Genomic DNA, 20,467 nt, shown 5'->3' on the forward strand with positions numbered 1-20,467 from the left:
ACTGCCTTGGGCTCAGGTCGATCCCGGAGTCCTGGGATCGAGTCCCACATCGGGCTCCCAGCTCCATGGGGAGTCTGCTTCTCCCTCTGACCTCCCTTCTCATGTTCTCTCTCTGTCTCTCAAATAAATAAATTTAAAAAAAAAAAAAAGAGTCCCATGCTATGGGGCACCTGGGTGGCTCAGTTGGTCAAGCCACTGACTTCAGCTCAGGTCGTGATTCCTGAGTCTTGGGGTGGAGTTCCATATTGGGCTTCCCCTGCTCTGCAGGAAGCCTGCTTCTCCCTCTCCCTCTGCTTGCCACTACCCCTGCCTGTGTGTTTCTGCACTCTTTCTCTCTCTCTGTCAAATAAATAAATAAAATCATTTAAAAAAAGAAAAAAAAAGAGTCATGTGCTGTACCAACTGAGCCAGCCAAGAGCCCCAAGAAGACATATTTTAAAAGTATCTTTATAGAGTGAGGTTTTTTCTTTACTATTCACCAATATATTTATATCATTTTTTAGATCAATTCAAACTCAATGAAAAACTGCCGTCTTGGGGCACCAGGCTGGCTCGGCCCGTAGAGCATATGACTCTTGATCTCGGGGTTATAAGTTTGAGCCCCCACACTGGGGTGTAGAGATTACTTAAAAATAAAATCTTTTTTTAAAAAATTGCTATCTTACCATTAGTAAGGTTCAAATCCCCAATCAGGAAGCTAAAGCACACAGAGGTAGAAAAAATACAGAAATAATAGTGGGATCCAGTCTCTCGTGAAAGGTCAACAGGGGTGAGTACCCGAAGTTTCCATATAATGAAAGTTTACTACGCATATACCATAACTTTGCATTTATTTCAAAACCTCGAATGAAATGCTTTGCAAAATTTAGTTTGCACTTGACTCTTAGAGTACAAAACCCAACTTAACCTTTTCTTCCCATTCAAGATGCCAGTTGTTTTCCAGGGATAAACAGAGTGGCTTTCTCAGCTGATTGCCGGTTCACTTGTTTGTTTAGGAACTTAACTTCCTCCTCTTGAAGGCTGTCTTTTATTGGAACAGAGACAGGAGTAGTTACTTCTTGATGTATTGTTCATTTAGGGACGCATTTTGGTATATTTCTTTGTTTCTCAGATGTGTGTACCGTTCAGGACAGGAACCTCCACAGGCACGTTGGACCGTGGCAAGGACCCATGGAGTTCTCCATAAAGCTGGCAATTAATTTAGTTTTCTCTCTTTGAAGATGAAAAAAATTAGATACACTTCAGAACTGACATTTTCACTAATAGGGTGGTGCAGAGTCATGGAGAGAATGACCCAAGTCTTGTTTATCTTTGCAAGGCTCTCACTGTAGCAATTAGAAGCATGGACTTGGTCAGGCCAGCTGAGCTCTGTGGAATACGGGGCAATTTACATACCCCCCCCATGCCTCCATTTCCTTATCTATGTGAAATGGCCATGGTAATAGTAGTACTTACCACATCAAGTCTTCAAGAAGAAAAATATGAGTCAGTATCTGCAAACCACTTAAAACCACATCTGACACCTATAAAGTACAAGAATTATGATGTAAGCTATATTATACTTGAGAAAACTTTAAGGTAACATATTTTGGATCGGTATTTCTTCAGGGCACATATGTTCTTGATGTTTTCTACATGATTCTGAGAACAAATGTGTGTCTGGAGATGTAAGTCTGCCCAGGGCCAGTTTTCTGGGGCCTGTGACCTGTTCTGGGCCCCCATGTCCTTCTCAGAAGGACCCCTTGCTTGGTTTCATGTTCCGCTGTCACTGTCTCAAAATTCTTTTTTTTTTCTTTTTTTAGGAGCAAAAATTAATGGATTTTATTCTTTTTATTATGTTAAGTTAGCCACCATACAGTACTTCATTAGTTTTTGATGTAGTGTCTTGAAATTCTTAATGATGGCCCTGATTCTATCTGAACTCTGTCTTCTGTCCTTGTTTCAAGTCCAGAGGCTCAAAGCTGGTCGTCATGGTCTCTCTTGGCTCAAAGGTTTGGGGTCAACCTTTTTGGAGGAGTTTGAAAGCTCTGTCAGGCACATTGTTCTGTCTCTCCACACTCAGCAGGTTGCTGCTGGGGCGCAAAACCCTTGCTTTGCTCTCTTTTCCTTGCATCAGACATGTTAAGGGGAGCACATCTATAAATAGGCATTGATAGGAGAAAAAAGTGCTTGGTCTTTTTGCAAACACCACTTACACGCAACGAGGCTTTCTTCAGTCCCATCGCCCTCGGGAGTGAAATGATCAAGTCTAGAGTTTCTCTTCTTCCTTCGGGATCGCTTTCTTCCTTAGCAAAGTGTCGTAGAGGGTACAGGATAGGGCAGGAACAGAGTCCCTAATTTTAGGTACATGACCTCAGACACGCAGGTCATGTAAGCTTCCCTGGTCTCACTTCCCAATTGTTTTCAGATGAGAAGAATAATGGTTGTCAGATACAGGAATAATGTGAGATCAGAAGATCATGTATGTAAAAGCACGTTATCATCTGGAAGGCACCGGCAGTAGTCACCGCATGAAATCCTTCCCTTCTGCTTTCTTCCCTAGGGTGACAGCCACAAAGTAGCTGACTCCATTTTCCCAGTGGAAAAATTGAGTGCCCAGCACATTGAGCTGCTCCATGAAAGTTTATTTTTTAATCTTACTCATTTGAGAGAAAGAAAGAACACAAGCAGGGGGAGGGGTAGAGGAAGAAGAAGAAGCAGACTCCCCGCTGAGCCAGGAACCCAATGTAGGGCTTGATCCCAGGACTCCAGGGTCATGACCTGAGCCGAAGGCAGACGCTTAACCCACTGAGCCACCCAGCTCCATAAAAATTTAAAGTAAAGGTTAAACAAGGTGCACACATAGTAAATAATTACTGATTCACATTTTCTTTGAGTTAGTCCCAGAGAAGGCACCAAGAAGTACATTAGGAAACGCCTTTTCCTCAAAGGGTCCATGCGATAGGATAGGTAGGAGGGGACAATTAAGGGGGGGAAATAAATGACCACCACACAGAACCATACGTATTTTAATGAGGGAAAATGTGGAAAGTGCAGAGTCATCATCTGTTCTCCCAGGGGGTCTTGGGGAAGACCTCAAAGGGAAGGTTCGTGGGGGTTCACCATTTGGAGAAGGAGAAAGGTATTCTGAGTCAGTGGGGTCCATCCACATGGGGCCTTTGTGGAAAGAAATTAAGACACAAGGACTCAAACAGAAGGACGCAGTAAGGATTCGTTCTGCAGGAGAGCCTTTGGGGCACTCCCACCGGTTTCTGATTCCAGAGTGCTGCGATCAGAATCGTTGAAGGAGATCATCTTGGACATAGAATAGATAATGCACTGGTGTGAGGAAACCAAGGAGGCAGGAACACTCTTCCCAAGTGTCCATCAACTGGTGAATGATAAACCACTGTGGTTTATCCATACCAGAGAATATTATACAGCCGTAAAAAGGAATGACATGTTGATACGTGCTATGATATGGATAAACCCTAAAAACATGATGCTTTGTGTAAGGAGCTAGTGACAAAAGACCATATGATGACATGTATATGGAATGTCCAGAAAAAGTAAATCTCTAGAGACAGAAAGTAGATTACCAACTGCCAGGGGCTGAGGGAATGGGGAGATGAGGCATGACTACTCATGGATATAGAGTTTCTTTGGGAGTGATGAAAATGTTCTAGAATTTTATAATGGTGATGGTCTATAACTCAGTGAATATACTAAAAACCCCTGATCTGGACAACTTAAAATAGTACAGCTTGAAATACAGAAGAATCTATTGTCTTTGTCTGATACGGAAATAATGAAAAACTGAACAGAATTAGCACCAAATAAAGAAATAGGGTGGGGGGCGCCTGGGTGGCTCAGTGGTTAAAGCCTCTGCCTTCGGCTCAGGTCATGATCCCAGGGTCCTGGGATCGAGCCCCGCATCGGGCTCTCTGCTCAGCGGGGAGCCTGCTTCCTCCTCTCTCTCTCTGCCTACCTCTCCGCCTACTTGTGATTTCTGTCTGTCAAATAAATAAATAAAATCTTTAAAAAAAAAAAATAGGGTGGGTTTCAAAATATTTAGAAGATAGGGCAGGAAGAGAAAAATAGAGCTTTCCTCAAGCCTTCTAAGCAGAGGCAAGAGCTGAATGGGGCTGAGACAAAGGTAAAGAGGAAATATTCTTGCAAACACAGAGCCGGGTTTCAGATGCCCTGGGACAGACATTAGAAATGCTGGCGAGGTTGCACGAAATTACTGCAGTGTGGAGATGGAGCTCACTAGGAGGCAGGAAATAACTGGCAATTTTTTATGGACCCCTAAGAAGGCTGTATTAAGCAGAAATATATTTGCAGTGATTACTTGCTTCGTAGTCTTGTTTCAAAGGATTTGAAGTCATTTATAAAAATGCATATGATACAAATGTAGGATAAAAGTGGAGAAGGTGATTAAGGCAAAAGGATGTTAATAACAAAAAGGGTCAAATGAAGCTGGGGTTGGGAGGTGGGTGGGGTAGATACCGTACAGAATTATGTATCCAAAAAAAATCTCTTGTACTTTCTGAAAGTGTGTGCAAATTGAGCTCTGGGTTTTGGAGGTGTTTTTTTGTTGTTTTTTTTTTTTTTAGCAGCAAGAACATGAAGTACAATTATTTGAGAAGACTAATCAGTTGGTTACAAGAGTCACTGGTGAATGAGGGGTTTGGATTCGTTGGCTTCCTGTTAGCTGAGGTTTTGCTATATAAGGCTTTCTTGTTTTGCAGATGAAACCGCCACTGTTGTTGGAGGCCAGGTGCGTCTGGAGGTGCCGTGCTGAGCAGACTATGCGGTGAAGTTCTCGGCAGGTCCCAGGCACCCTGTCCTGAGTGAGGAGGGCGCAAGCCTTGGACACCTGCCGTTCATCTCCAGGGGCAATGTGCGGCCAACCCCAGCATCTGACACTGGGCTTCAGTGGGGCTTCTCAGCAGAAGGGGGCCTCTGGAATATGCCAGTGAGTTCCATGCCTTGACTCCGGGAGTCTGGGCATAAACTGCTAATCTGAGGATGCACCTATTGTCTGGTCCTTTCCCATCCCACCCATCATCCCCCCAGGCCCTAGAATGCAGCAGCCACTAAACTGACCGCTGCAACTTAAAAACAAAGAAGCTAACAGGCACTAAAAGTAAAATTTAAATACATTGAATGGGGTACCTGGCTGGCTCAGCGAGGAGAGCATGCGATTCTAGATCTGGGGGCCATGAGTTTGAGCCCACATTGGGTGTAGAGATCACTAAAAAAAAAAAAAAAAAAAAAAAAAAAAAGTTAATTTTAAAAAATAATAATAAAATAAAATACATGAGACAGCAATAGTAAATATGGGAAAAATAACAAAGGACAGCCGGGCACTCATCTTCACACTCAAACACAAGTAAGAGTTTTGATTTCTCACAGCTAGTCACAGAACTAAGGATTGTTATTACTAAGGTGGGTTTGTCTTCCTTGTTTTGAACTTCTACTTTGATATCTCCAGCAGGTCCAAGAAACAGTTTTTTAAATCAGTTGACACCGTTATCCAAGCCCAGCATCACCTTTGGGATGGGATGTCTTGCTGTTAAAAGGCAGCCCGAGGAACTGGACGAGAGGTGGGAGGAAGGGAGGAGAGACGTCAAGCAGGATGGGATGAAGGGAAGGAGTCCAACTGAATGCAGTTTAAACCTTGAAATACCAAACCATTTCAACACTTTCTAGAAAAATCATACCTGACCTCCCAGCTCACCCTTCTCCAACTTACTATTTCATGTTTTAGTATTTAACCAGAGGTTTGGGTTGGTTTTGGTTTTGTTTTGTTTTGTGTTTAAGATTTTTTATATTACTTAAGTAATCTGTCTACCCAGTGTGGGGCTGGAACCCACAACCCTGAGCTCCACTGACCAAACCAGACTTCTGGCCTCTAAGCTATTGGATATAAAGCATTTTACAGGAAAACACAGGAATCTTATATGAAAGCACGTGGGTCATCTGGGGTGGGGAGGCCCAGGCAGGGTCTAACCCTGCAATTAACCAGCTCACTGTAGCAAGGAGCAGAGCTGACATCACTCATGGCCTCACTCTCCTGATTCATAAAAACAGGTGTTGGATCACATATTTCTAGTCACCCTTCCATCCTGGACTTGCTCTGATAACCTGAGACAGCGTAGTCCTAAGGATGAGGTCACTGGCATTAGGTAATGCCTTCCTTAAGCTGTTTACTTTGTAACCATGCTAAGCCTCAGTATCCTCAGTCATAAGATGACTATCATGATAAAGAATCTATCATCTAGTTCGTAGAAGAGGATGTGTGTAAAAGGATGTGTGTAAAATGCCTACCCAGGCATGGGTTACTTACTGCTCCCAGTATGAGTAATAGCCCACAAGAAAGACAGTTCTTCTACAAAGAGCACAAGTCCCTTTACAAAGACTCACAGTCTTTCCATGAACGTATTTTCTCATTTCAAAAATAATATTGCTCATGGTAAGAACTTCAGAAAACACTTTTTTTTTCTTTTTAAAGATTTTATTTATTTATCTGACAGAGAGAAATCACAAGTAGGCAGAGAGGCAGGCAGAGAGAGAGGAGGAAGCAGGCTCCCTGCTGAGCAGAGAGCCCGACGCGGGGCTCGATCCCAGGACCCTGAGATCACGACCTGAGCCGAAGGCAGCGGCTTAACCCACTGAGCCACCCAGGTGCCCCCAGAAAACACTTTTGAAGCAGGCATCCCATTCTTCGGAAAAAAGAGACCAGCGGAGTGAAGCAGAATTTCTTCGAAAACACAACAGTTCTTGAGATAAAATGACCACAGGACTTAAAACAGCAGATTTACCAAATCCAAGTCTTTTAAACCTCAAAAGTCACCCATTAAGCAGCAGAATGCACAGTTATGAAAGGCTACATCCAGTCACTGTGATTCAAGATCTCTCCTTGTGGGGCTCTGTCATTTTATTTATTTGTTTGTTTATTTATTTTTATTTATATTTATTTGACAGAAAGATCACAAGTAGGCAGAGAGGCAGGCAGAGAGAGAGGGGGAAGCAGGCTCCCTGCTGAGCAGAGAGCCTGATGCAGGGCTCGATCCCAGGACCCTGAGATTATAACCTGAGCTGAAGGCAGAGGCTTAACCCACTAAGCCATCCAGGCGCCCCTGCTCTGTCCTTTTAAAGACTGTTTCCTTCCAAGGAGGAAACTGATGGAAACCATTACCAAAAGGTTTCTTCTCGGCCCCCTGCAGGCCTGGCCCCAGCTCTGGTCAGCACGAAAAACCTGCTTCTGATATCCAGTTGCCATCCTCCCCTGCACCTGCTCGGCCCCGCCTGGCACAGATAATTTGCAGTAAGCAGAGCCACAGAGCCGGGAGCCTGGCAGCCTTCCAAGATCTCGATGCTTCGCTAGGAAGGAGGTCTTGCCTTCCCGTATAAATTCAGGATGGTTCATAGGCGGCATTAATGAAACGGCTCCCGTTTATGGAGAAGGATTTTGTGCTAGGGTCTGCGGGAGACCCTGAAGAGGAAAACAGGAGACATCCCCAGGGTTTTTAACCCTTGTGCTCCTGCACCCATGGGATGGCTGTTGCAGTAAGTTTTTGTGATACTAAAAGCCTGCCAGAAGGAATGAAAGTTTGATATATGCTACAGCGGGGATGACGCTTGAAAACATTATGTTCAGTGAAACAAGCCAGACACAGAAGGACAAATCCTGCGTGATTCCATTTATCTGAAGTGCCTAGAATAGGCCGATTCACAGGACAGAAAGTGGAATGGGGGTACGGAGTTTACATTGGGAATGGTGAGAAAGTTCTAGAGTTAGGTAGTGTCTCTAGTAGGGAAGAATCCAAGTTGTACAGCAGTAACTTGAACAACACGCTTGGGTATCGTGCCCACCGGCTTGGAGGGATTGGTCCACCTCTGGGAGGATGGAAAGGGCAAAGTGATCGGTGGAGACTTACCGTCTTACTAAGAGACTTACTGTCTTACTAAGAGACTTACTAACCATCTCTTAAATCTTTTTTTACAATCTGAACAGAGCCTGGGAAACTGTCATCTGTTTGATCTCCAGGGTTGTTGACGAGTATCCGTTACCTAATTTTCGGTACTAAACAGATACATGGATCAGCCCTTGGACTTCTGTCTCCAAACTTCCAACACCTCTTCCCCCATCCTCACTTTCTGCAGATGTTCCCGCTCCCTGCTTTCCAGAAAGGACTGACACAGTCAGAAACCCCCAGGCCTCCCCGGCCACACCCGCCCACCCGCCAGTATCGAGACCCACGCAGTCTGCTGGTTGACTCACATCCGGAGAAGGACTCTTGTGGTCCAAGCCTCTGTCTGTCAATGGGTCCGGGTCCCGCTGCCATTGTCTGCTCGAGGTTATTGCTGCTGTAATTCTTTATTGTCTGTCTCTTCTGCGAGAACATATTCTTCATAAAAGCAGGGATTTTGTCCTGCTAACTCTCTGGTGTATCCAAAGCATGGAGATCAGTTGCTGGCATGTAGTAGATTCTCAATAGACAAATGCATACCTTCCTTTCCTATATGTTTGAAAAACACCAGTATTTTTAAAAAATGGAACATTTGAATAGAAAAACTAACTCGATTGCACGAAATATTTAGAATACACGATCCTTACCTGTCATTCCTATAAACGAATCAGATGTTCCGAAGTGCCAATATTTCTACATTCAAGCGGCATCTCCCAGAAGTCTCACACAGAATATTTTGTCCTCCATATCTTCCCAATGTGATTTTAGAAATAAGTCTGTCTCTCTTTCTGTGGCACGGTGTCTGTGGACCTCCGGTACCAATGAATTTATGCAGGAGATCGTATTCCAGACCTGAAGAAACATGAAAATCATAAAATCGGAACTATCAGAATACCATGCGTTAAAAGCTGAATGCGCTTTGGTTGGGGCACCTGGGTGGCTCAGTCGGTTGAGCCTCCAGCTCTTAAGGCTCAGGTCCTGATCTCAGGTCGTGAGATCGAGCCCCGCACTGGGCTCTGCTCTGGGTGTGGAGCCTGCTTAGGATTCTCTGTCTGTCTCTGCCCTTCTTCCACCCCTTCTCTACGTCTAAAAATAAATAAATAAATATTTTATTTAGAAATAAATACATAAAAGCTGAATGCACTTCGCTAGACAGCAAAAATTGCCAAGGTAAATTCCCAATGATTAATTACAAGACTAAACGCCCTCAGTTCTGAATTATGTACGCTGTCTTTCAAAGCACTAAACGGAATGCAGGTTTATGGTACAGAAGCAGGTTCTTCTTTGCTTGGCCTCTCTACTTCCTGTCATCAAAGGAGAGCATGAAGGTCATCATTAGAGATTTTTTTTTCTTCTGACCTACTTGAGAACACTCTGAAATGATCAGTTGCCAACGTTAGAAGAGTCATTGAGGATATATTCTAAATTACTAGGGAGAGCTTTTTTAGCTAGAATGTGAACTAACAAAAGTTAAATTTTACTTTTAAGTACTGTATGTTTGAGCTCTACTCCTAGTTACCACCTTGCACCTTAAATGTAATAGACAAGATTGGGGGAAAGATTTGGAAAGATGCTTTCCCTCTGGCACTTGGTACTTCGGTGTAGGAGGAACATGGGTCCCTTTGGGGAGTGGGGGTTAAGCTTTAAAGTTAAAGAATAGGATTTCCCTTCTAGGCAAAATTATGTTCCATGACCTAAGTCAGGGGAAAACCAGACCCAGGGATCAGAACGGCTTATTAAGACTCAAGTATTCTAACCATGTGTCTGGGCTTGTCCTCAGTCTAAAGCATTAATGATTGCTTTCACTTCTCCGTGGCTCGACTTCTGTATCTGAGTTCCCCACACAGATGCCCCCAGAGTTTGTTAGGTAGTGGATTTGGAGCCCCTTAGTGTTCCTGTAGCTGCTCAGCTCAACCTGGACATTCGGGATTGAGGTGGTCAAAAGTTAAAGTCGGCCCTTGTTGGTGCCACCAAGTGACTGTATTCATGAACTTCCTTGTTCTTAGCGCAAGAACGAGTAACTTTTTTTCTATTTCTCTTTTATAAAAACAAGTAAATATTTACAAAGGCAATATAAGTACAGTATTCATTATAGCATAAAGCAGATATACAGCATGAAAACCAATTATTTAGAGGAAGTTAAAAATCAGCAAATTTCTTTTCCTATCTTAAAATTTCATCAAGTGTTCATTTGTATAAATCTAACCGATTCAATGAGTCATTATAAGCCCTTCAACGGTTAGTGGTTTTTTTTTTTAAGTTAGTTGTCTTTGTCAAATACTATTAAAGTGGAAAAACATGCCATGTTTTCATTGATAAAAATGAACTCATTTTTATATGCAGTTGATGCCAGAGTACAATAGATTAACAAATGAATATTAACTGTTATGTTGGAGATATATGTATTTCATTATGGGGGTACTAAAAGCTTTAGATCTGTTTCATGTATGTATTTTGTCTTTGCTGTACAATGACATTTCCCCCAAAATGTTGGTTTTTTTAATCACTCAATTACCCTTTTAAGATTGTTAAGACATTTATTAATTTGTGTTCCATCTTGGCAGAAATTATGTCTCTTGCACTTTTGTGTTTCTAAAGATTAACAGAGGGATGCCTGGGTGGCTCAGTCGTTAAGTGTCGGCCTTCCGTTCAGGTCATGATCCCAGGGTCCTGGGATCGAACCCACATCGGGCTCCCTGCTTGGTGGGGAGCCTGCCTCTCCCTCTCCCAATCCCCCTGCTTGTGTTCTTTCTCTCGCTGTGTCTCTCTCTGTCAAATAAATAAAAATTAAAAAAAAAAAAAGATTAACAGAATCCAGGGGAGATATTTGACAATGAAAATATGTGCTGGATGAAAATGTAGGTACACGCTAACTCTAGCAAATCACGTTTGGAGATCCGTCTCCCTCTCTGGTACACATGTTTTTGATACGCACAACTGAGCCCCAATTTTATTTGGAAAATCCGGCCTTTAATGTATTTCCTTTAAGATTCTTTTGTCATTTATCTCGTTGCTTCTAATGAAGGTCATTAGTGGATTTGGCTTTTTTTTTTTTTAACCTCCCCCACCCCTTCCCCACGGGTCTTCCCCAGGAGTCACCTCCAGGCAGATGCCCATCTGTCTACATCAGCTTATTCCATCTATACAGAGATGTCCTGAAAGTGTTCCACCAGCGGGGGCTGCAGGAAGACTGTCACTGATGCAGGGAAAGTCTTCAGTGAAATGAGATCTTCCACCTCCCAGGAAGACTGATGCCCTAAGAAGCAGAATGGAATCGTGGAAACCATCTGAAAACTGGAAAAACCCAGCAAGTCCTTATAGGGTGGTACGTGCAGCCCCTGCGGTCAGAGGACGTAAACGTAAGTTCTCATGTTCACTGCCATTGTACACAGAAACACCATTCAGGGGCGCCTGGGTGGCTCAGTCATAAAGTGTCTGTCTTCAGCTCAGATCATGATTCCCGGAGTCGCGGGATCGAGCCCTGCATCAGGCTAGCTCCTTGGTGAGAAACCTGTTTCTCCCTCTCTCATTCTCACTGCTTGTATTTCCTCTCTCACCGTGTCTCTCTGTGTCGAATAAATAAATAAAATCTTTAAAACAAAAAAAAAAAAAAAAAAAGAAAGAAACAAAAGTAGCAAACCCAGCAACTCCGGTCACGCTGTTGAGGATTAAATCCGACTGCACAGCACTTGCCAAATCTTGTTTAGAAGTAGGTGCTGGGGCGCCTGCATGGCTCAGTCGGTTGAGCATCTGACTCTTGATCTCAGCTCAGGTCTTGGTCTCAGGGCTGTGAGCTCCAGCCCCACACTGAGTTTAAAAAAAAAAAAAAAAAAAAAAAAAAGTAGGTTCCTTTACAAATTACTGCATCTCGCTAATCAGGGAATAATCTAGAAATGAGTATTCTCGAAGCATTTTGATGAAAAGAAGCAGTGATATGGAAAATCGAGGCTTGCAAAAATGTCAGATTTTTGTTCACTCCTGTTTTAAAAGAACACGAATAAAGGGAAGAGAGTTTCTGATTAAAAACGCAAAAGTCTGCGCCTGTGTCAATTTCGCCAGCCTCCTAGACTGCGAGGCGCTCCAGAGGTGGATTTCGTAGTTGCCTTGGATGCACAAAGGCCATATGTCACCTTGGTGGCACTTCTGTTTCTGAGGTTCCACCTAAGTTTGTTTTTATAGATACAATCTCACATACCCCATAAGACTACACCTCAAACAATTCTAGAGTCCCCTCTCCTCCACTTTCGTCTGAGAGCAAAATATATTCTGGGGACTTCATTAGGAAAGATATTTTGCTCTTCCCTTGACCTGGAGACTCTCTTAGCCTCAGCTGGTTTTATTGGCTTTCCTAAGAAATATTATGTGTGCTGAGACAGTGAACTCGCCTGCCAGGTTAGACTTCAGTCTCAATGAAGGAAAAGCAACCGCATTAAGATAGATCTGTTTGTAAAAAGAGTATTTGAAATTAACATCCTAGGGAAACCAACAGAACTTTCTGATATCTGATTTCCTTCCATACATGGTTCAAAGCAGCACTAATGGTTTCCATTTGAAAAAGCAAATTTATTTAGAAAGAAAGATGTTTTATAACATATGTAAGAAGTCTTAATGTTTTAAGAATATACCAGTTCAAAAAAAAAAAAAAGAATATACCAGTTCTTTCGAAGTTGAGTGATTGAATCTAAGAATTGCCAGTCATAAGTTCTGAATAAAATTAACCAGTACTTTAGTTTACTTGAAGCTGTAAACTTCATTGGTCATTGGTCCACAAAGGGGGGTTCCCACACACACTGATCTCTTACAAAAGTTAAAAGGATAAGCAAGCACCAATAATTTTGTGGGAATAACATCATATCCTAAAATGCCTGCGTAAGAACCACCCAGCATATTCAAACCTATTCCCCAAGTCTACATTCCAGACACAATAAACCTTCTTTCATTTTACAAAGAAGGAGCCTACCTTCTATTCAGTGCATTTCTTCTAGGACTGAAGATCTCTATTAAATGTATGGGTTCTGAGGAAGCCTTATTTAATGTTAAATCAATTCACTATAAGCCTGCCTTACTACGTATATTTCCATTAAGACCCAAGTGTGACTTTAACGTCAGAGTATTTTGGCTGCAGTCGGGCTGATCTGAACTCAGATAGATGGCAGAGTGGAGTGCTGGGAATGGCTCTTTTTCAAACGCTATGTTCAAATACTATATAATTTTAGGGGAAGAAACCTTTTCGAGCAAAAGCACAGGAAACTTCAAACGGAAAACAGCTTCCCCAGTGTATTAAATGCAATCTGATAAAAGATGTACTTCAAGGTGTTATCAATATGACTTCTGTCTGTGGACTTGACAGCCTGATTTTGTAATAGTTAACATACACCCTGGGGTGCCTAGGTGGCTCAGTCGGTTAAGTGTCTGCCTTCAGCTCAGGTCATGATCTCTGAGTCCTGGAATCAGGCCTCAGCTAGGGCTTCCTCCTCAGTAGGGAGTCTGCTTCTCTCTCTCCCTCTGTGCCTCCCCACTGCTTGGTCTCTTTATCAAATAAATAAATAAATACATACATAGATAAAATCTTGAAAAATAAATATTTAACATACATCCTAATCTCTCTTTGTGCTTTTGAGCTGACTTCATTTGGGGGGTTTTGGTATATTAATAATTAGATCACAAACCAATTTAAAGTTTGAGGTTCTAAAAAAAAATAATAAAGTTTGAGGTTCTAGCAGAATAATCATGACTTAAAATAAGTGAATAAACTATTAACAATTCAGAAGAGTTTATTATAATTGTTTCTAATTAGGGGGTCCATTCTATTTCCCTTCAAAAAGTAATACCCCGTTACATTTACCTTGCAATTTATAATACCTAAGGATTTCTGACCTATATAAATCTCATTTGATGCTTATAACAATCCCACACGGTGAGCAGAGTTTTACTTTGTTGAGGAGACCAGGGCTCAGAGGGGAGACCATGGAACTCAGACCAAACTCAGATCTCCCAGCTCGAGGCCCAGTGCTCCTTCTGTTCTAGCAAATTTACTTAACAGTCAGATGAAAACCTTCAATGTCTGGGGCCTGTGCCTTCCTCCTTCTCTGAAAAAGCATGCCAAGTACAAAATGTATCAATACCAATACAATTGATTATGGAAAATTTCAGCCTAATAAGCAATTATTTTGTTTTTATTAAGACTTAATTTTATTAAGGCTTAATTTTATTAAGACACAATTTTATGGGCGCCTGGGTGGCTCAGTGGGTTAAGCCTCTGCCTTCGGCTCAGGTCATGATCTCAGGGTCCTGGGATCGAGGCCCGCATCGGGCTCTCTGCTCAGCGGGGAGCCTGCTTTCTCCTCTCTCTCTCTATGCCTGCCTCTCTGCATACTTGTGATCTCTCTCTCTGTTTCAAATAAATAAATAAAATCTTTAAAAAAAAAAAAAAGACACAATTTTATTCAGACTTGATTTTTTTTTTTTTTTAGAGCAGTTTAAGGTTCAAAATTGAGATGGAAGTGTGGAGATTTCCCATCTACTTCTAGTATTTTCCTGTGTACTTCCCATACACTATCCCTTATACTTTCAGGCTTTACATATGTTAAAGCAATCATTTTAGCTCTTTATTAAAATATGAAATTTAGAAAGTAATTTGAGAATGGAATGATTAGGCTGCCATCAATACTGCCATTAAATCCTTGTGCTCTTTAAGACTTAGAAAGATATCATTGAGTTCCAAAATGGGTAAAAATAATAGCACATAAATTGTATCTCTAACAAGCGGTTAAGGCCACATACCCATTGTTAGGGACTTAATTGTGTCCCCCCCCATCCCCACCCCTGCAAATTGCTAGGTTGAAATACTAACTCGGTCACTACACAGTGTGATGATACTCAGAAATAGCATCTTTAAAGAGGCAAATAAGTTAGAATGAGGTCATTACGGAGGACCCTAATCCTATGACCGGTATCCTTGTTGGAAAAGAAGATTTGGACACAGACACACACAGAAGGAAGACCATGTTTAGATACAGAGAGAAGACAGCCGTCTGCAGGCCGAGGAGACAGGCCTCGGAAGAAACCAGCCTTACCAGCACCTGGATTTCAAACTTCTGCCTCCAGAACTGTGAGAAAACTAATTTCTGCTGCTTAAGCAGAAATAATACCTTGTAGTATCTGTAGTGCTTTATTATGGCAGCCCTAGCAAACTAATATGAGCCCCCCAAAACACACATACACACGCAGTACTATGCTACCTAACACAAGCTATATGAAAATCTGCCTTTTTGAGTAGCCTTGGATTTTTACTCATGGGATGCTATTACTCATCAAGTTTTTTTATGCTTAAATTTCATTTATTTATATTTTGATGTTAATTATGATAGACTTTAATAATGAACAACGAAAATTCAAGATATAACACTAAGAAGTCCAAATCTACTTTAAAAAAGGAGAGAGAGAGAGACTAATCACCCTGCTCTGAGGTGAAGAATGACTTCCCGAAGTGTCCGCGGTCACTGGTGGACTCCTTCAGTACTGGGAGCCAACATCCAGGCATCTGACTCTTTATTAAACACTTAATGTTTATTGAGGGTGGCAGTGGGGGGCTGTCTAAAGAGCTGGACCAAAGAAAGAAAGAAGAAATTCCTGCTACACAATCTGGGTAGAGTTCACATGATTCGAGAGCATAGAAATGATGATACAAAGAAGTAAACACTATTTCTTATTATATTTCCTTTTTTTAAAAAAGATTTTATTTATTTATTTATTTGAGAGTGAGAGAGAGCACAAGTGGGGTGAGGGGCAGAGGGAGAAGCAGACTCCCCACTGAGCAGGGAGCCTGAGGCATGGCTTGATCCCAGGACCCTGGGATCATGACCTAAGCCAAAGGCAGATGCTTAACCGACTGAGACACCCAAGCGCCCCTCTTATTACATTTCTTAACAGTAAAAATTTCCCTTGTTTCAATTCCCTTCTTAATTGTGTACCACAGTGGTATGTTTCAGTACAGTGAGATCCTGAAATGACAGAAAAACATTGAAGTTAAGTACTGTTTTTAGTCAGATGAGTTGTAGGTTGGGCAGCAAGAAGTTCAACATCAGCCGCCACGGGACATCTCGTTCGTGTGCCTGTCCTCGCAATCTGTTGACGGGCTGGGATGCCAAACGTGCATTTCTGGATCCTCCTTGTAACATTTCGCAGTATCTTTTTCATATCATGTTTGCAAACTAAAATCTAACCTGGTATTAAAGAGGGATATAAAGTCGAAGAACCAGGGGTCCCTGGCTGGCTCAGTTCGCTAGAGCCTGTGACTGCTGATCTCAGGATTGCAAGTTTGAGCCCCATATTGGGTGTAGAGATTGCTTAAAAATAAAATACATATTTTTTTAAGTCTAAGGACCACCTTAAAAACACAAACACACACCCTCAGTTGTAAGAAAATAATTAATTTGTTTGCTATAGAAATTAGAAAAGAAAAATGCCCCAAGAGATGGAACGTGATACTTTGTAGGAAAAGACGATCACCGGTCCAATGAAATGTTGGGTGGCATTTCATAACCCGGATGTCTGTAGCTCCCGCTCTTTGTTTTACTCTTTCTTCATGCCTTTATTTTGACCGCTCACCTCTATTCTCTCTCACAGAGTCCTCACTATTGGTGACCTATGAGTCCATCTGCCTCTAAGACAATCACTCATAAACTGCCCAATGTTCGAAGATACCATCCCACAGTACTGGCTCCCAGAACTTGGCTGGTTTTCTTCTCATGTTCTCTGGATCGACAGTATTTAACAGCCACCAGTTGGAGCTGCCATTAAAGAACGTGTATACATGAGACCCCAAATCTCTCAAATTCTAAAATCTTGACTATGTAAATCTAATACGTTTCCTGTGTCAGCTGGCTGGCAGGCTTAAACTTGGATGTTTAATTTATCTCTGTGAAAGCTATCTGTATTTCCAAGAACAGGGCCACCATGCGCATTCTCCTCACATGCAGAGCAATGTTTCAGATGCTCTAACCAGGCATCACAGCTTATGCAATCTTTTCACCTTTCCAAAGCATTCTCAAAACTTGTGACCACCTGGGTAGACAAGCACCAGCTCCATGCTTACAAGATCAGCCCACAGGATAGAGAAATCAAAACGTGAAGCCAGCTATCAGACCAACCTTCCCCATGCTCCAGGGTAGATGTCACCTGAAGGCAAACATCTATGCTTTTTGTGATTATGTAGGTTAATGACCAGACTTAGTCCAATGGTCTGTAGTTTCCATCTTGGCTGTAGGTCAGTATAGGTCTTGCCCTGCCATTGTGCCTTATTTCCCTGTGCTGATCAAGGGGGCCCATTTCCAAGAACAAGTTGGTTGGCCATATTAGGGCATATACTTATGAACATGGAACTCCTTCCTGATAAAGAAAGGAAACTGGGAGTGACACAGGATGAGATTTGAGCTGAGAACAGGAGGGAGAGCTGGCAGTAACCTCAGGAGAAGACTCACACAAGGGTAAGAAAAATGCGATGTTAAGCAAGTCCTTTAGTCCATTAGGTCTCTGTGGAAAAGGGATCATAATACCTTCCTTTTTATATTAACACACAGAAGAAAGTTCATAAAACGGTATAGTGTATCAGGACAAAAGAAGGAATGGAGGCTGATGAATGCCCCGCGACAGACCCGTGAGCAAAATGATGACTTAATTTTCGGTTTACAGTTCTATTGAAATGAAGCATCGCTTTTTGGCTTAAGTAGTCTCTGTACTCTGATCAACATGTAAAAATATTGTCTCAGCCTCAAGAAAAACCACAATAAAATTCATAGTCTTATAAAGTTTGGTAAATAAGCAACAGAGTGGTTTGGAGCACGTTCAGAGGACACAGAAACAGAGCATTTATAAGTGTTAGCTGAAAATAAAATTAAATGTGATGTCCTTCTGAGGCTGACCTTGGAGGTAAAGGAAAATGCAAAATCAAATTATGAAAAGTAGTATTTTCAGGGCCTGCAATGCATGAGGTTTCTATGCAGAGTTCAATTTCCTGAAGTTAAAGATACCATGAAGTGTACTATAACTATATTTAAAATAGAAAATTATTTCTCTGTTCGAAAGGAAATCTATCAGCTTTGTTTTAGTAAACTCTGAACCCAAGAACCTGTGAACTGCCCTCTTCCAACAGGAAGCATCTTGGGTTGGTTCGGGCTGTGCTTTAGGCTGATCATTACAACATTGAGAAAAAAGGTCATTGTCACCTCCATATGTCACTCAACCTAACCATAATGGTTTCCTAGGGCTGCCAGAACGGAGTACCACACCCTGGGTGGCTTCAAACAGTAGAGATTTATTCTCTCACTGTTCTGGAGGTCGGAAGTCTGAAATCAAGGTGTCAGTAGGGTCATGCTCTTTCGGAAGGTTGCCTGGAACCTGGAGAAGCTTCTGCTTCTCTCCTGGCTTCCAGTGGCTGCCAGCCCTCCTCAGCCCTTAGGACCAGCCCTCCAATATCTGCCTTCATCCTCATAGAACATTCTTCCTGTATCTCTGTGTCTCCATGAAGTCTTTTTATAAGGACACCAGTCATCTCATTTAGGGCCTAACCTCATTCAGTATGATCCCCATCTTAACCTAACTAATTGCTAAGTACCCTATGCCCAAATACGGTTAGATTCTCAGGTTCCAGGTGAGTATGAATTCGTAGGGGAAATTATTCAACCTAGAGGACTAACCAATGATAAAAATCTTGTAATTTTAGTCATCGAACATCCTCTGGGAGTCCACGATTCCTAAACACGTGCACCGTGTTTGGAGGCCAGACAGAAAGTTGACACGAGGCCGAGTTATCCTTTTAAAGACAGATTTTCTTTTTCCCTTGGTGCTCAACTGACTGAAATTTTATCTGCTCTGGGTACAATGATGCAGAATGTTATTATTCTTCTTTGCTTCATTTTTTTTTTACATCTTTTTTGTTTGTTTTTAAACCAAAGGTAGTTCCTTATTTAAAAAAAAAAATACAAAAAACTTCAGGCTGTTGGGGAAATCATCACATCTGTTCATCCTCATAGAACGTGACTTTCACAGGGAACCTGCTCTCATTATGCCCCCATTTGTAGTCAAAAACTGGATTTCATTTTTCCTGTGTCCTCTGTCATCCTGGCTTAATCTCACAATACTTGTTGGCTTCAGTTATTACAAACAACTAATGCTATGGAAAACAGGTGATAGTCCTCATTTTTCTTTTTTTTCTTTTAAAGATTTTATTTTATTTATTTGACAGACAGAGATCACAAGTAGGCAGAGAGGCAGGCAGGGGGGATGGGGGAAGCAGGCTCCCCACCAAGCAGAGAGCCCGATGCGGGGCTCGATCCCAGGACCCTGGCACCACAACCCAAGCCGAAGGCAGAAGCCCCAACCCACTGAGCCACCCAGGCGTCCCAGTCCTCATTTTTCTAAGATAAGGAGTAAAGCCATGTGGTTAAAATACGAATTTGAAGAAGTCTGCACTTACTGTTTTGATGTGGGGAGAGTGGTAATCTTGGGCATTTTACGTTCAGAGACTGAATTTACAATGATGCTTATGTGAACTGGAAAAAATATACATTGGAGATCTTTTCTTGGAAAAACCTAACCTAAGTTTTGGACTTGACCTTGAGAAAAATAAATAAACAAAAAGAAAAACAAACAAAAAACTTTTTTTATTTTGTAAGAAATGGGAACTTTGGGAATTTTTGTATTTTTAACATTGTTTTGTATGAACCGTTTAACCTTTTATGTACTTGCACCCAAATATGTTCCTTAAAGAAGTTTTAGTCTCTAAAATAGGAAGGGATATTCTAAGTCACAGCGAAACCTCTGATTCCTCATGAACTCAAGTTTGTGCAAGGGGAAAATTACCGGCAGGTGTGGATGAGAAGTCCTGATTGGATCAGCTTGACCTTCTCACGCACCAACAACCACCTGGAGAGAAGGAAGCAGGAAGTAAAGCAACCGAGCCCCCGGTGTTTGGGTGTTTGTGTTTGACTGTCAGTCGTCAACTTCTTGGATTCTATTTGTGGCCCAAATGATGAAAGATTATCTATCGAAGCCAACACAGAAATATTTTTTATGTTTTTTTAATTTTATATTTTAGATTTTATTTATTTATTTGACAGAGAGAGAAAGCACACAAGCAGGGGGAAAGGCAGAGGGAGAAGCAGACTCCCCACTAAGCAGGGAGCCTGATGACTGACAGTGACGTAGGGCTCAATCCCAGGACCCTGGGATCATGATCTAAGCTGAAGGCAGCTATTTAACAGACTAAGCCACCCAGGGGCCCCTGCATTTAATTTTAAACCTATGCTTTAATACAGTGACCAAAAGCCCAGCAAAGTGTGGATAGAACCTTCTAAAGCAATCACTTTATGGGATTCCTCCCAGTCCTCATACCTGATTGATACAAACATCACCTAAGAGGTAGCTGAATAATTACATCAGTTGTTTCTGCCTGGAAGGAATCCTACTTGGATACGATCCTACAGGGAAAGTCTCCCTATCTGACACCT

Source organism: Lutra lutra, chromosome 12, assembly GCF_902655055.1.
Source record: "Lutra lutra chromosome 12, mLutLut1.2, whole genome shotgun sequence".
Lineage (NCBI taxonomy): Eukaryota > Metazoa > Chordata > Mammalia > Carnivora > Mustelidae > Lutra > Lutra lutra.